The sequence below is a fragment of the Rhinopithecus roxellana genome, chromosome 5 (assembly GCF_007565055.1).
Source record: "Rhinopithecus roxellana isolate Shanxi Qingling chromosome 5, ASM756505v1, whole genome shotgun sequence".
NCBI lineage: Eukaryota > Metazoa > Chordata > Mammalia > Primates > Cercopithecidae > Rhinopithecus > Rhinopithecus roxellana.
In genome coordinates, this window is record NC_044553.1 from 48,817,091 (window position 1) to 48,830,565 (window position 13,475).

Below are 13,475 nucleotides of genomic sequence, written 5' to 3' on the forward strand. Positions count from 1 at the left end.
GTGTTAAACACTCCCAAGTTATTTTGGGATCCTTTTGAACTTTTTGTTTGTTTTTGAGACAGAGTCTTGCCCTGTTGCCTAGGCTGGAGTGCAGTAGTGGGATCTCAGGTCACTGCAATTTCCATTTCCCGGGCTCAGGCAATTCTCCCACCTCAGCCTCCCAAGTAGGTGAAACTACAGGCCCATTCCACCACACCTGGATAATTTTTGTATCTTTTATAGAGGTGGGGTATCACCATGTTGCCCAGGCTGGTCTCAAACTCCTGCGCTAGAGCAATCTGCCTGCCTCGACCTCCCAGAGTGCTGAGATTATAGGCGTGAGCCACTATGCCCAGCCTGAACTTTTTTTTTAGTCACAGGGATAGCTTTTGTCTATTTGTGCATACAGATATTTGAGTGATTGCCACAGTAGGGCTCTGATGGGGGATACAAAAATGAATACAAGTCTTTTTCTGTGTAGACACTCAAAGTTTGAAGGAGCTAATAAAAGTTGATGAATAACTGAAAGAGAATAAGTTGTTATAAAGGAGACACAGTTAAGATGTTCTGGGAGCTGAAAGACTTTGTGGCAGATTTGAAGCAATATGTGGTAGAAGGTACTTCTAAAGGTGGGTATCCTGACAGCAGCAAGAAGTGGGACCTAATAGCAAAGAAGAAGCTGGAATAAGCAGCAGTTACAAAACTATACTGGCGGGTCAGTATAAAACTTGGTTACATTAGAAGACATTGCAGAACTGGAAGTACACTAACATTTATTGAACTTTTCCTGTATGCTAGGCAGTGGGCTAGATGCTTTCATTTCAGTCCTTATAATCATAATGAGTGACCCAGAACTTTCAAATGTGATTTGCTCCACTTATCAGAAGTAAAGTTTATAAATTTTTTAAAATCTGTTTTTTTCTGTTAAAGTAAAAGATTCATATATCAGAGAAAAATGCAAAAGATGAAAGCCTGGAGTTCGTTTTCCAAATATTCCCTTCAGAGATAACCACTATCAGAAATTTAGTGCATATTTCTCGACCATTTTTTCTGTACTATACTAACATAAAAAAGTAGCAAGCAGCTTTTTCACTTAGTAATGGTTTGGATGTCTTCTCATATCAGAACATACAGATGTGTTCCTTTTTCTTTTCTTTTTCCCTGCTTTTGAGAGAGAGTCTCACTCTGTCACCTAGTCTGGAATGTAGTGATCGTAGCTCGCTGCAGCTTTGAACTTCTAGGCTCAAGCAATCCTTCTGCTTCAGCGTCCCAAGTAGCTGGGACTATAGGCATGTGCCACCACACCTGGCTAATTTTTAAAATTTTTTATAGAGAGTCTCCCTGTGTTTCTCAGGCTGGTCTTCAACTGGCCTTGTGCGATCTGCCTCAGCCTCCTAAAGTGCTGGGATTCTAAGTGTGAGCCCCCACACCTAGCCACGTGTGCTGTTTCTGATTGGTTTTACATGAACTGGTTAAACTGTTCCTAAAAAGCTTACTTGTAATATTGCCTTTTTCTGAGGACGGATAGAGTTTCTTTTGCTAGCCTGGTGTGAGTTCTCTCTTTGAAGATAATAAAGCTGCCTTTTCTTTCAGCTTTGACTAACAGACCTTTTCCCTGATAGAGGTTAAATCAGTAAAATGGCCGAATTGGATTTGCATCAGAGTTTCCTTTATAGCTAGGTTTCCCCAAATATCCCTGTAGTATTTGGATTTAAAATTTATAAAATGTTATCAAGTCAAGAAACGTAAGAGACTATTGTTCAGTATATGTGCTGCCGAAGTGAGCACAGGACTATGATTCAGTATTATTTTTAGAACTGCTTTGTAAAATGAAAATTATATAATTATTTTTTTTGAGACAGAGTCCCGCTGTGTCACCCAGGCTGGAGTAGCACGATTTCGGCTGGCTGCAACTCCGCCTCCTGGGTGCAAGTGATTCTCCTGCCTCAGCCTCCTGAGTAGCTGGGATTACGGGTGCCCGCCACCATGCCCGACTAATTTTTGTATTAGTACAGATGAGGGTTCACCATGTTGGTCAGGCTGGTCTCGAACTCCTGACCTCAGGTGGTCCTCCTGCCTTGACCTCCCAAAGTGCTGGGATTACAGGCATGAGCCACCACACCTGGCCTTAATTATTTTTAATATTATAAGCTGATATCAGTTTAGGCATCAGGTGGTAATAAACTCTTAACTATTGGTAGTGGTAATTAGAGCTCTTAACTATTCAACCATTAAAGTATGTTCCCTGTGGACTTTCTGTGTTGCATTGGTAGATTGCTTTAAGCAATTTAGATGAAGTAAAAGAAAATTAGCTGGGTGCAATGGCTCACGCCTGTAATCCTAGCACTTTGGGAGGCCAAGGTGGGTGGATGGCTTGAGCTCAGGAGTTCAAGACCAGTCTGAGCAACATGGCAAAACCCCGTCTCTATAAAATCAATACAAAAATTAGCTGGGCTTGGTAGTGCGTTCTTGTAGTTCCAGGTACTTGGGAGACTGAGGTAGGAAGATTGCTAGAGCCCAGGAAGCAGAGGTTGCAGTGAGCCAAGATTGTGCCACTGCACTCCAGCCTGGGTGACAGAGCCAGACGCTATCTCAAAAAAGAGAGAGAAAATTTGCACAAAAACCTGTGATACAGAGTGTTAAGTACTCAGGGTATATTAGAATGGAAAATGAGAAAATTGACTTTATCTTTGGGTTCTTTTGTATTGCTAGCCTAAATGCTGTCAGTGAATCATAAAATGCATTAATGTTCAGGACAAAAGAGAGCTGCTAAATATATTGATGCAGTAAGATGAACATAAAAGATTCAAGCGAGAAACAAATACAGTTATTTTGATTTAAATATGCATGGTTGGATGCCAGTGATTGGGTACATGTGGGATTAATCAAGTAGAAGTTTTTGAGAAAGGGTTGAGTAGAAATATGAAGAAAAAAATACAGGTTAGCAGAAAGGATTACAGGAGGGAGACTTCTTATTTAGGCTCAAAGATAGTATAGATTTTTAGCAACACATTAAATTTATTGTAGTTCTTTTTCAGAAAGAAAGCTTTCATTTGGTCAGCTTACACTGCCTTTTTTTTTTTTTCTCAATCCTGCTCCTTATGTATATACTACTGAATTTGTAAGATCAAAATTGCTAGTTCCAGTACAAAAAAGTCCTAAGCAACATCTCAGCATTGTTTTCAGTAAACTCTGATGACCCTAATATGTTGATATAATGTTTTGGTTTTTTTTTTTTTGAGACTGAGTCTCGCTGTCGCCCAGTCTAGATCTCGGCTCATTGCAAACCTCTAACTCCTGGGTTCAAGGCATTCTCATGCCTCAGCCTCCTGAATACCTGGGATTACAGGCATGCGCCACTGCATCCAGCCAATTTTTGTATTTTTAGCAGAGACGGGATTTCACCATGTTGGCCAGGCTGGTCTTAAACTCCTGACCTTAGGTGATCCACCCACCTCGGCCTCCCAAAGTGCTGGGATTACAGGTGTGAACCACCATGCCCAGCCAATGATAACAATTTTTAATTTCTTAAAAAAGGGTTATTTGGGATAACTGTTCTTTTTTAAAAATTATTTTATTTTTAAATATATTTATTTTTTTAAGTTCCGAGGTACATGTGAAGGATGTGCAGATTTGTTACATAGGTAGAGATAACTGTTGGCTCCTGGATTGTCATTGCAAATTACAGTTAACATTTAGAACCCTTATGTATAATAGTATAAATTGGGAAGTCATTTCTGGGAAACCTTTTTTTAATACGCTAAAAATTCATACGTAGTCACAAAAACATGAAAATAGAAAATGAATCTTTTTCTAAACATTTAATTCAAATAGCATATAAAGCTATGTTGTGTTTTTGCATGGACTCAACTGCTTTATGCTTCACAAAATATTTCAATGAAGCCAGGCACGGTGGCTCACACCTGTAATCCCAGCACTTTGGGAGGCTGAGGCGGGCAGATCACAAGGTCGGGAGATCAAGACCATGGTGAAACCCCATCTCTACTAAAAATAGAAAAAATTAGCCGGGCGAGGTGGCGGGCGCCTGTAGTCCCAGCTACTCAGGAGGCTGAGGCAGGAGAATGGCGTGAACCCTGAAGGCGGAACTTGCAGTGAGCCGAGATCGCGCCACTGCACTCCAGCCTGGGTGACAGAGCGAAACTCCGTCTCAAAAAAAAAAAAAAAAAAAAAATTTCAATGAAGTTTAGACTTACCATACAAATTTCTTCAGTGTTCTAAGGGCTTCCAAATTGTAGTGGCTATTAGGAGCATCTGTGTAATGCCTCATAAGAAAGTCTTTGGTGAATGCTGGGGTGAGTGGTTAGTTTTTATGGCAATTTCTTTATTCTTTACACTGATGCCACATGCAGTCAGCTGGGTCTCCACCAGGACTTACAGTCATTACTGTGGGGATCTTATCATAAGAAAGATGATAAAAATGGGGAGTGGCAAGTAAATTGAGGTTCACCTCCTTTCTAATGTGAAAGGATATTCAGTGTTGGCTTCATTTTCTGTCTTTCTGAATTGATTAGCAGCAGGGTGGTGAGGCAGAATAGTAGTGATTCTGAAGTTCTTAGTTATCAGTGGCAGGCAAATATTATAATAGGCTCATCACACCAAAGAAGTGAGACTGAATAGCTAATTCTGACCTTAAATCTTCATTGGGGATTTCATATCTACATGGTTATTACAGTTGCAGATCTGAGGAATTAGAGGCTCTTCTGGATAAAATAATATCTTCCACATCTTTTTCTGCCTCCATCATAATCCATTCCATTTGGCCCATATAAGATCACAGTTTTCTGTTTTTTTGAGACAGAGTCTTGCTCTGTCGCCAGGCTGGGGTACAGTGGCACAATCTCGGCTCACTGCAACCCCCGTCTCCTGGGTTCAAGGAATTCTCCTGCCTCAGCCTCCCAAGTAGCTGGGACTACAGGCACGTGCCACCACGCCCAGCTAATTTTTTTATTTTTAGTAGAGACGGGGTTTCACCATGTTAGCCAGGATGGTCTCGATCTCTTGACATCGTGATCCGTCCACCTCGGCCTCCCAAAATGCTGGGATTACAGGCGTAAGCCACCGTACCCAGCCAAGATCACAGTTTTTAATGAAAAACTTTTCTCATAGATAAACTTGAAATAATTTTGAGGATAAGGTAAAACTAGCATTTGTTTTCCATGCTGCCTGGGAGGCTTGTAGTATTTATTGCATGCAAGTGGAATTCATTTGACCTGTGCATCTGAATTAGTTTTAAAATTGGGGTTGTCTTTCTTAGACAAATTCAGAGGTCATCCAAAGATAAAAGTTAAAGGAGGGAAGTGTTACAGCTCTTTTAGAATTTGTCTAGCAGGCTTTCCAGTTTTTGCTGGAAAGCCCCCTTCCCCTCCAAAAAAAAAAAAAAAAAAAAAAAGTTAAAGGATAATTAAGATAAATAATATGTAAAATAATTTTAAATAAAATGAAGAGAGTAGTAAAAGTATGAAAAAATACAAAACTACTCATCACTAAAGGCTGAGCAAAATCTTTTAAAATTAAAAACATATGCTGTGAATAATTCCGAGCAGGAGTTGGCACATTTTAAAAACACAAAGGTTCAAATAGTAAAAATCATAGCCTTTGTGGTCCATATGGTCTTTGTCACAGCTACCCAACTCTGCTATTATAATGCAAAAGTAGTCATAAATTATAGATAAATGAATGAGTATGGCTGTATTCCAAAAATATTTTATTAAGGAACACTAAAATTTGTTACATATTATTTTACACATCACAAAATAGTCTTCTGATTTTTATTTTGAACCATTTAAAATGTTTTAACCATAGGAATTTTAGGATTATGTTTCTATTTTTATGAAAAATAATGTTGGATTTTTTTTTTTTTTTTTTTGGAGATAGGGTCACGCTCTGTTGCCCAGGCTAGAGTGTAGTAGCTCTCTGTAACCTTGAACTTCTGGGCTCAGGTTATCCTCCCGAGTAGCTGGGACTGTAGGCACATGCCACCACACCTGCCTTAATTAAAAAAATTTTTTTTTGTAGAAACAGTCTCCCTATGTTGCCCAGGCTGGTCTCAAACCTCTGGGCTCACGTGATCCTCCTGTCTCAGCCTCTCAAAGTGCTGGGATTACAGGCTTGAGCCACTGCGCCCAGCCAGTGTTGGGATTGCATTGAATCTGTAAGTTGTTTTGGGTAGGATGGACATTTTAACAATATTAACTCTTCGAGTTATTTATTTGTGTCTTCAATTTCTTTCATCAATGTTTTAATAGTTTTCAGTATACAAGTCTTTCACCTCTTTGGTTAAATTTATTCCTAAGTATTTTATATTTTTATAGCTATTGTTCTCTTGATTTCTTTTTCAGATAATAAGTGTTTAAACCATTCTTAGCTTGCAAAGGTGATGAGTTGGATTTGGCCATGGACCATAGTATACGGTCTCCTGGTACAAAGGAAAGGGTTAAATAAGGGTTGTAGAATAAAACCACCAGAGCCTAAAACCTCAGAGTGTGGCATGCAAAGATGGCTTGATATAGCAGAAAGAGTCTTTGGGGCCAAACTGACTTGCTAGTTTTAGGAATCCTCTTTCCTGATCTGTTTAAAACTGGAGAAAAATAGCTATATTTATATGGTGGTTGTAGCAGTTACCTTTGCTGTATAACAAACCACCCCTAAAAGTTAGTGGCCTAAATCAGTAAACATTACTCTTAAAATTCTGTAGTTGGCTGGAATGTTCTTAGAGTCTGGGCTGACCTAGATAGGACTAGATTGTCTAGGTCCTAGAATCTAGGATAGCCTTACATGTCTGGGGCCTCAGACTGAGGTGCCTAAAGTCCATTTCCATGTGACCTATTATTCTACAGGAGACTAGACCTAACTTGTTCACAAGATGGTAGAAAGATCCCAGCAGTAAGAGAGAGCAAGCCCCAAAGTGCAAGAAAGTACAAGCCTCAGCATGCTGTATGTTTGTTACATTGGCCAAAGGAAGTCACATGAGTAAATCCAGAGTTAATGTGGGAAGGGATCAGAAAGGTGTGATTCAGTTCAGTAATTGCAACAGTCTGCCACAGTGCCTAGCACCTAAAGAACTCAGTAAATGTTAGAGCCTCCTTTTGTCAGACAAGTGAAGAATCTGCCAGCTGTGATGACTCATCTTTTTTTTTAGCCAATCCCTAGTTTTCTTACATTATAGTCACTGTTCTTGAAAGCTTGCTATATGTCATTTTAGGGAGATGAAGACAATACTAGTAAACTTTTGAGAGCTGACCATGTACAGGAACTATTCTAGGTTTTTGACATATATCCTTTTTTCCCCCCATAAATTCAGTGAGTAGGTATCCCTCAAATGTGAATGGGCCCTAGTGCCTTGGGAGAGCATGCATGTACTATTAGTTAATTCCCAGGATAGCCATGTGATAGTTGCTCATTTGGTTATTTTACAGTTTGAAGAGCCCATACACAGAGGTTAATTAATTAAAATTTGCCCAAGGTCATGAGTGATGATGTTTTTAAGCACAGGCAGTATCAGAACCAGAGCCCTGTTATGTGCTTGTTTGGGAGGAATAAGTGTGTATGACAGCATACTAAAGGATAGCAATTAAGCAGGATTAAAAGATATTATAGTTAAATGCATTTATTGAACACCCACGATTTAGTTTTCACTTTATTTACCTATTTTATAATTTTTGTCAAAGTGTGGTCAGATTAAGCTTTTGGTCATTCACTCTTAAGAATGATTCAGGTTAAAAGAATGCTATCTAGTGGCAACAAAAGGTGACAGCAAGCATGGGGGAAACAGATATTTCATTTATTTGTTGTCGTTCTGTCTTTTGACTTGAATTTCCAGGGATGAAAAATGCAATTGTTTGTGTCTTTTTTTTTCTTTGAAGGTAGTAGAGAGTATTCTGAGTTAGTACTTTAAAGTACACACAGGCAAATTTTATATAATCCATTCAGTAAGTACTGTGTGCTGGCTGCTATTGTAGGTAGGCATTGAGAAAAGGGTTATGCATAAGACAAGGACTTGGCCGGGCGCAGTGGCTCAAGCCTGTAATCCCAGCACTTTGGGAGGCCGAGACGGGTGGATCACGAGGTCAGAAGATCGAGGCCATCCTGGCTAACACGGTGAAACCCCGTCTCTACTAAAAAATACAAAAAAACTAGCCGGGCGAGGTGGCGGGCGCCTGTAGTCCCAGCTACTCGGGAGACTGAGGCAGGAGAATGGCGTGAACCCGGGAGGCGGAGCTTGCAGTGAGCCGAGATCCAGCCACTGCACTCCAGCCTGGGCGACAGCGCGAGACTCCGTCTCAAAAAAAAAAAAGACAAGGACTTACGACTTAGATTCTAGTGCAAGGGACATAAACACAAAAGGATAATTTTAGATATTTATTGGTACTATAAACAAAACTTTGCATGCCAAATGATTAAAAAGTTAAAAAAACAATTTTTAAAAAAATAAAACTTGATAGGATGGAGTCTTGAATCATTTTATTTCAGCCATTTAAGTATCTTCTTTGAAAACCATGGTGCTAGATGCAACAGGATAATTAAATATGAGTAAATGATTAGTACTTAATTGTTCTCAGACATTATATTGTTTATATTTGTAGTAGGGATAGAGTTTGCAAGGCAAGGATAAGTGAAATACATGTGAATAACTAATATAGGACTGAATAAGGTAAATGCATTAAGGAAACGTAAATAAGCCTGGGCGTGGTGGCTCACCACCTGTAATCCCAGCACTTTGCAAGGCAGGTGTGTTGAGGTCAGGAGTTTGAGACCAGTTTGACCAACATGGTGAAACCTTGTCTCTAAAAATAGAAAAAATTAGCTGGGCATGTTGGCGCATGCCTGTAATCCCAGCTACTTGAGAGGCTGAGGTGGGAGAATCGCTTGAACCCAGGAGGCAGAGGTTGCAGTGAGCCGAGATTGCACCATTGCACTGCAGCCTGGGCAACAGAACGAGACTCTGTCTCCAAAAAAAAAAAAACATAGGTAAGTCTTATTTGGCTAGTGATTATGTCACCACTATTCAAATAGAATGAATAAAGGGCACTGTAGTGCCCAATAATTTAGCCCTGCATTAATAATTTGCTATGATTGGCAACTAGAATGGGCTGATATTTACATTTTAGTTTTCTCTCCAAAGATATGCTTGCAATTTTCTTCATCTCCTTCCAGTCAGTGAGTCAGTTAACAATATTGATTTTGAGGAGTTTGAGACCAGCCTGACCATCTTGGTGAAACCCCATCTCTACTCAAAACACAAAATTAGCAGGGCATGATGGCGGGTGCCTATAATCCCACCTACTTGGGAGGCTGAGGCAGGAGAATCGCTTGAACTCGGGAGGCAGAGGTTGCAGTGAACCAAGATTGTGCCATTGCATTCCAGTCTGGGCAACAAGAGCGAAACTCCATCTCAAAAAAAAAAAAAAAACTGATTTTGTTGTTATAACTGTACCCTAAGGATGGTTAAACAAACAAAGAAAAAAGGTTATTATATTTGAGCTCCCCAAAAGGGATCTACAAGTAGGTGGTCTAGCTAGAAAATACCAGCTAGAAGAATTTGAGAAGGGAGTAATAAGTTTTTTGTTTTGTGTTTTTTTTTCTTTGGACACAGTCTCACTTTGTCACCCAGGCTGGAGTGCAGTGGTGTGATCTTGGCTCACCACAACCTCTGCCTCCCAGGTTCAAGCAATTCTCCAGCCTCAGCCTCCCGAGTAGCTGGGATTACAGGAGCCCACCACCATGCCCGACTAATTTTTGTATTTTTAGTAGAAACGAGGTTTCATTGTGTTGGTCAGGCTAGTCATGAATTTCTGACCTCAGGTGATCCACCTGCCCTGGCCTCCCAAAGTGCTGGGATAACAGGTGGGAGCCACCTTGCCCAGCCTAATTTTATTATCTTAAGTAGTTGTATATATAATAATTTCATTGTAAATTCTTTCAGTTGTTTTTATGTACTTTATTTTGATGTATATAAATCACCTGACTTTGATTTGACTAACTCAGGTTGTAAGAGAGAACACACCAGTATAATGCTTCTTTCTGAAAAAATAGGGATTTTTAAGATTGATTTTTATATGCTTATGGTTGACATGGAGACAAGCTTTAGGACTCACTTTGCATATTTTCCACATTACACACAACTCTCTGGCTTTTCTTCTGATAAGAATAGGCAGGACCAATCTATACTTCAATAAGATCTAACAAGTAGACCTACCTCAATTAGCCATGTTTTTAGAAAAGTGGTAATTTTTTTTTTTAAGTTAAAGAATAATTTAAATCAAATAATAACTTGTATTCAGATAAGCTATTATTCTAAGTAGTTTAAACTAATAAAACTCTGCTAAATGTATTACTTTCAGTCTTATTTTAAAAATCAGATTTATAGAATTTGCCTAAGCTAAAATTCACCCTTTTTAATAGAGTTCTGACTTAAAAAATTTTTTTGTTTTTTTCTTTTTTAAAAAATTAATTTTATAACTAGGAAATGTTCATTTTTACTTTTTTTTTTTTTTTTTTTTTTTTTGAGACAGAGTCTCGCTCTGTCACTCAGGCTGGAGTGCAGTGGCGCAATCTCGGCTCACTGCATGCTCCGCCTCCCAGGTTCACGCCATCCTCCTGCTCAGCCTCCCGAATAGCTGGGACTACAGGCACCTACCACCACGTCCGGCTAATTTTTCATATTTTTAGTAGAGACGGGGTTTCACCGTGTTAGCAAGGATGGTCTTGATCTCCTGACCACGTGATCTGCCCGCCTCGGCTTCCCAAAGTGCTGGGATTACAGGCGTGAGCCACCGCACCCAGCCTTTTTTTTTTTTTTTTTTAAAGATAAGTTCTGGCTAAGTTGCCCAGGCTGGAGTGTGGTGGTGTGATCTCAGCTTACTTCAACCTTCTGGGCTAAAGTCATCCTCTCGCCTCAGCCTCCTAAGTAACTGGGACTACAGGCACACACTACCACGCTGGCTAAATTCTGTATTTTTTATAGACAGAGTTTCACCGTGTTGCTGATCTCGAACTCCTGATCATCAAGCGATCCACCTGCCTCAGCCTCCCAAAGTGCTGGGATTAGAGGCTTGCGCCACAACGCCCAGCCAAGTTCTGAAATTTGACACAGTCGTATAATTCACCACAGTCAGGACATAGAGCATTTCTATGAACCTCCACAAAATTCATTTGTGCCCCCTTTGTAGTCAACCCTTGCTTCACCTTCTAGCCTTTGACAAACCACTGATCTGTTTTCTGTCCTCAAAATTTTGCCTTTTCCAGAATAAAATATAAATGGAATTATAGACTATTTCTGGACTTTATTCTCTTCCATTGATCTATTTGGCAATCCTTTCACCAATACTACAGTGTCATCATTACTATAGCTTTATGTAGTATTTATTACTTTCATCATGTATTTATTGCTCTTATGGAATGAATATTTTAAATTTGAGTTAATATTTTGTTAATGTTTATCATTAGTATTTTAAAATTAAACTTTTTTTTGCGACTACTGTAGGCTCACATGTAGTTGTAAAATAATTGTTTCCCGGCGGGGAATGGTGGCTCATGCCTGTAATCCCGGCACTTTGGGAGGCCGAGGTGGGTGGATCATCTGAGATCAGGAGTTCGAGACCAGCCTGGTTAACATGGTGAAACCCTGTCTTTACTAAAAATACAAAAATTAGCCAGGCGTGGTGGTGTGTGCCTGTAATTCCAGCTACTTGGGAGTCTGAGGCAGGAGAATCACTTAAACCTGGGAGGTGAAGGAAGTTGCAGTGAGCCAAGATCTTGCCACTGAACTCCAGCCTGGGTAACAGGGAGACTCTGTCTCAAAAAAAAAGAAAAAAATAGTTTCCCCCATGATGTTATCTTGCAAAATTATAGTACAGTACCACAACCAGAATATTGACCTTGATACAGTTATAATACAGAACATTTCTATCACTGCAGGGCTTCCTCACATTGCTGTTTCTCTTCAGATTTTCAATTTTCTGAAACAAATATGACTTGAAATCTGTATTGCCAGTAACTTTCAAATTTAAAAACCTTATTGAGGTTCTGTGATTCATGAAGTGAATTTAACATACGCAAATGTTTATAAAGTGATCAGTGTTTAATAAATATCTAGCACACCTAATAGTAGATTGCCTTTCCTTATCAGTGGGATTTGCCTTGGATGCATATAATTGAAGTGTTTAATGGCATAAACAAAATAGGAGTTTTTCTCTTGTGTAAAATGAGTCCAGAAGTGTGTAGTGTAGGACTGGTATGATAGGTCCACAAAGTTGTCAGGAACTCAGGGTTTTACTTGTTTTCTGCTTCATCATCCCGATGTTATAACAATCGTTTTCAGTGTTCAGGATGGCTCAAAATAGGGGAAAGACAAGAAGCCTTTTCCTATGCCTTTTTCATTGAGGCCAGTTAGTTTGAAAATACTGTTACTATGTTGAAACAAAAGATCACTTGTCAAATCTGTGGTGGCTTTTCATATTTAATGTGTTGTTGTCTCTGATCATAAAATGTTAACCTTGCTGTAAGGAGGCAAGACTGTCTTACGTGTTTGTGCCAGTGTGCTGGCTGACATAAAGCTGAGTCCACAAACAATTGAATACCTATTTATTTGAATATACTAGTTGGAATTTTAAAGTTTTTGGTAGTTTTAATTAATTTGGTTGATTCTGTAGCCACACTAATTAATAAGGCTTTAATAAGATACTTTTGAATACTAAGGAGGTTAAGCAGGATGTTAATAATATCCAGATGTTTGGAAACTAATTAGAAATATGTAGGGTTTAATCCATGGATTTTGTGTGTAGAATTTTCTTTCTAAAGATTTTTGTGACTGGGCTCAGTGGCTCATGCTTGTAATCCCAGCACTTGGAGAGACTGAGGCAGGAGGATTGTTTGAGGCCAGGAGTTCAAAACAAGCCCGAGCAACATGCCAAAAACCCATCTCTACAAAAAAAAAAAAAAAAAAAAAAAAAAAAAAAATTAGCTGGGGATGGTGGTATTCACCTGTAGTCCCAGCTACTTAGGAGGCTGAGGTTAGAGGATTGCTTGAGACTGGGAGGCAGAAATGGCAGTGAACCAAGATCACACCACTGCACTCCAGCCTGAGCAACAAAGACCCTGTCTCAAAAAGAAAAAAAAAAGACTTATTTGTATTAAATATATCTTTAATAATGGATTTAGTCTTCAGTAAGAATCTAGTGATTATTATCTTGTGATATTTAGACTTATAATAGGTCATGCCAGTTGGAGAAATAATAAGGTCTGGTTCTGTAGTCCATAAAGGGTCTCGGAACAGTTAAAAATGAAGCATTCTTTTTAGGCCAGGCATGGTTGCTCATGCCTGTAATCCTAGCACTTTGGGAGGCCGAGGTGGAAGGATTGCTTGAGCCCAGGAGTTTGAGGCCAGCCTGGGCAACATAGCAAGACCCTGTGTCTACTAAAAATAATAAATTTTTAAAAAGAAACATTCTTTGAGCTACATTGATGTATTTCTTTAA

At 39.3% G+C, this 13,475-nt stretch overlaps 1 protein-coding gene and 1 non-coding gene across 3 annotated transcripts in view; both read left to right on the top strand.

Moving 5' to 3' along the window:
* The window catches only part of BAZ1A (bromodomain adjacent to zinc finger domain 1A), a 131,086-nt gene that overhangs the window by 26,229 nt on the left and 91,382 nt on the right, over positions 1-13,475 (top strand). The window lies entirely within an intron of this gene.
* LOC115897840 lies at positions 5,296-5,357 on the top strand. Its single transcript, XR_004057620.1, has one exon. It is a non-coding gene; the product is annotated as a U7 small nuclear RNA (small nuclear RNA).